The sequence below is a fragment of the Bidens hawaiensis genome, unplaced genomic scaffold (genome assembly GCF_021521415.1).
Source record: "Bidens hawaiensis isolate Kalapana, Puna unplaced genomic scaffold, B.hawaiensis_p1.1 tig00034142_1, whole genome shotgun sequence".
Taxonomy (NCBI): Eukaryota; Viridiplantae; Streptophyta; class Magnoliopsida; order Asterales; family Asteraceae; genus Bidens; species Bidens hawaiensis.
The window spans coordinates 208,977-213,352 of NW_027495873.1; positions in this window are offsets into that span (position 1 = coordinate 208,977).

Consider the following 4,376-nt stretch of genomic DNA (forward strand, 5'->3'; position numbering starts at 1 on the left):
TATCGCCTTTTCTTTTGTTCTCTTGGTTAACCGAAATTAACTGAACCGAACCATTTTTATTTTCACATATTTCTAAGTTTTATACTTCCATTTCTTGTAATTCATGTTTTATACCTCTATTTCAAGTATTTTTAAAAAAAAAAAAAAAATTTGAACCCAAGATTGGTTGCTATTAACCAAAACGAACTGAAATCAGACAAACTAATCAAATAAATTAAACCAGTTAAACCAAAAACTGAATGGTTAATAAAAATAGATTAACCTATGAAAATACAAATTCTTAACAACCCAACCATGTTGCTCAATTTTGCTGACTCTCTAGTCTCTCCTCTTACAAATATGTTTTTGGGTAACCCAATAGTATTTTGGGCTAATATGGGCTGAACCAAAAAACACAAAAACCAAAAACTAAAATGAAAACCGGCACGTCATCAGTGTACTTTCACAGTTTGACACACGACCACCTCGTAGCACGATACCTTTCCTCATCTGTACAACAATCATTCAAATCTACTTCCACAAATCTCTGAATCTCGACTACAATCCGTTTCTTCTTGTTCAAAAAATGAGTAGATTAAGAAGAAGACTTAAAAGTCTACTAGTTTCACCAAAAAGATAAATATTATTATCTTGTTTAATATGTACCCTTTTAGGATTATTTCTACTAACTCACCATCTTCACCGGCCGTGATCTCCCAGCCGGACCGACCATGTTTGGAACCGATTTACGGGTCGGTTAAGCTGTCATAACCAGCCAAACCAGTGCGCACTCACCATGTTTGGAACCGATTTATTGTATTGTATTGAATTACAATACAGTACAAACTTTAAATACAAGGGTTACAACCTACAATTAGGGAGTGATTTACTGCTCCCGTAAATACAAAAGATAACAATGTTGACTAACCAAAAATAAAATATATTTTGAATCTTGAATTAATATTTAACAATTATTAATGAGTAACTCGCAAATTGTGATTTTAAAATAGATGATGAATATAAAGTTATTGATTGTCTTGATCAGAATACACTACTTACCTTAGCAGATATGACTTAGACTTGAATTGTCTGTTAACCCTTAAGCTTCAACCACCTACTTAGCAATATGCAGTTCAACACTTCAACCCATAATTTGTTAGTATGAATAGTTGATGACCTTTTCAACACGAATTCTCACACGGGTCAATACATTCAACATGCTTATTACAACTATATCGTATAAGATTCAACACAAGCAAATCATACATTCACATTCATTTAACTTCTTCATAGTGACATTTTATCAAACCCCTGGCCTGCATCTCACGCCATGATGCAGAAACGGAAGCAATTAAATGACTCTTAGATTTTTTGATTTTTGTATGTGATAAAAAACTTTAAAACTAGATTTTTTCAAATTATATTCAATATCAAAAACAATGCAAATAATCTTCAAAATCCAAAAGAAAAAAATAATAATAATAAAAAATAAAAATAAATAAAAATGAAAAAGACAATCTATCCGGTTCACGTCCCATGCAAAGTCTTTAAACAAAACATAACAAACTTGGATACAACCAGCAAACGATTACATAAACAAAAGATACACTGCCCAACGTTCATAATAACTAAAGAATAACCAAATCAAGTAAATGTTTTAACTACTCGATCTATTGGCCTCGTCTCCTGGATCGGGTTTGGGTTCAGCATATGCTGTATTATCCAACGCCAACAAGGTTTGATTAGGACTTCTTCATTTCATTAATTGCTCTTTTAATTTATTTGTGCTCTAATAGTGGCATTTCTCATACAGAGGTTTAATTATAACCTTCAAGACACTATGCGTGATGACTTTGGGTGGAGCTATGATAAGTAAATGGTGTACATGATCCGGAACCAGACCCAACCCTATCTGGTTCTTGACTTTGCTGATCAAAACCGGACTCAGAACCAGTTCTTAAAAAACCTGGTTTGTGCACCTATGTAATACGACCCATCTCAGCTTTCTATGAGAGAATGTTTACTTTAGAGACACCATGACATAGCAAAGTTATTCGATCCCTACCCCAATTAGTGGATAATGTTTTTATAGATGTAACATTAAAAATGCCATTAGAATCTCCAAGCCATACGCATTTATAGAGAGATTTCCTGTTTGCGTCCTTATGGTTATACGCATTTATAGTGGATTAATGATAGTGGAAATAATCCTAAAAGGGTACATATTAAACAAGATCAGGGTGTATTTGCTGAACTAGTGTGGTTTTCGTCCATTATTTATTACCGGCTATTAATTATGTATATTTTATGCTAATTTTTTATAAGCCAACGGGTTATTATGTTATGATATTGGATGATTATGTTGGTTTTTATTATGATACTAGTTTGAGATCCGTGTATTACACTGAGAATTAATAAAAATTACAATATTTAAGCATTAAGCAAAATACAATCAATAACACATTATCATATACCGTTAATACAATTACAACTACATTAAAATTATAGGAATTACAAAACAAACATTACCGAAGTATTTTACAAATAAGAAAAAATTTCCTTGTACACTATATTTGTGGTTGTATTGGTCTGATTACCTTGCTTATCAATAATCAGAATCTTTAACCCACACCTGCTTGTAACTCTTGACAACGCGACGTATAGCTGTCCATGTGAGAACACGGATTCTTTAAAACAATTAATAAATTGTGCTTATAGATTTCAAAACAATTAAAGAATTCGAATTTATAGGAAACTATCATGATAAATTAGTTGAAAAGATGAAATATATCTCTTCCTATAATTATTTAAAATAATTCTTTTAAAAGTTTGAGGTTAAAATTCTTTTAAAAAAAATAAGTTTTTAAAAAATTTGAGTTAAAATTTAAAAAACTAAGAATTTTTTAAAATTATTGATGGAAAAAACGAAGTTTTTATAAAATTTGAAGTTAAAGTTTTAATAATATAAAGTTTTAGGTTGATGATTTAAAAAAAGTATGTTTTTATAAACTTTGGACGGGTAGAAATGAAGTTTTTAAAAGTTTGAGGTTAATTTTTTTTGTTAAAAAAAGTTTAAAGTTTTTTGTTTTTTGTTTTTTTTTTTTAATTTGGAGGGAAATTTTGGTGGTAGATGCAAAATGAATGTTTCCACATACACTAAACGTTAGATGCAAAATTCTAGTTCTATATATTTGATGTTGTTCACTTGTTCGTGAATATGAGTAGATGAGTCCGTAATTCTGTTGTTTAGTCTGTTTTGATAGGAGAGGGTATAATGATAACTGTATTTCACAGGGTATAATTAAGTACATTAGGAATACCATAATCTTTTGATCCACAATTTACTAAACTCTTCCCTATTCTACAGCCCTACAGGTTAGCAATTAGGTATCAATGTCAAAAGAGTTTTTACACCACTCACACCCATCATTAACTAGAGCTCCATCCCCTATAGCTTCACAACATCAACACGACCTCCCTTAATGACTAAACAAGTATGGTCAACCCAGGTCGTGTTGGGTCAAATTGGGTAGGGTGTGATTGTTCTTGAGCATGTATAATTTTATAAATAATCTCTTTGTTTCCTGAATTGATTTGACCCGTGATTGATTATGTGGTGCTGATTGTTTATGCAAGATTTGGTGCATAAGGTATCTCTTACACACACAAGTATGAATTATAAAATAAGTCAAAGAAAACATATTTCATTTTTGATTTCTTCGGAAGTCAAACTATGTATTTTGTTTTGACAGATATGGGCTTACAAGATGAAAGGAATTTTGTAGTTGGAGGGAGGACTAACTGAGCCAATATTTCATAACGAGTCAAAAATGGTAACTTTTTATGTGGGTCATAGTTGGGTTGACATGAAACATTAACATCTTTGTATATTGATTCATGCAAAAAACTTATGTACATACGTGAAAACGCTATACATCAATTGCTGTTGTTAACGTATAAAATTTTCTTAAACTCTTAATTGTGTTTAATTTGTTATTTTTTGCTAATGTTATATATTTCTCTTACATTTTGTATCGTAAACTATAACAGATATCAATTCTTCTATAGCGAATGCGGTCCCACTAATTCATCTTTATTAGTTGCAATTTGGCTTGATGAATCATAAAGTTTCATTTCTTCCATTAGTGTCACTTTAGACCATGACCAACTTAGCGCAACACCAATGGTATCATGCTTAATCCGATCCTCTACCACACGTAAATTATTATTATTTTTTTCGCTAGTTTAAATATGCTTGGAACTTTGAGATAATCAATTTACAAGGAATAGACACGGTCGTATTTTGGATGACTGAATATCCACAATGACTCTTCTTCAAAGACTAAGCAGTTGTGCCTGGTATCTTTGCCACCACTTAGCAACTAGCCGGCAGTGAC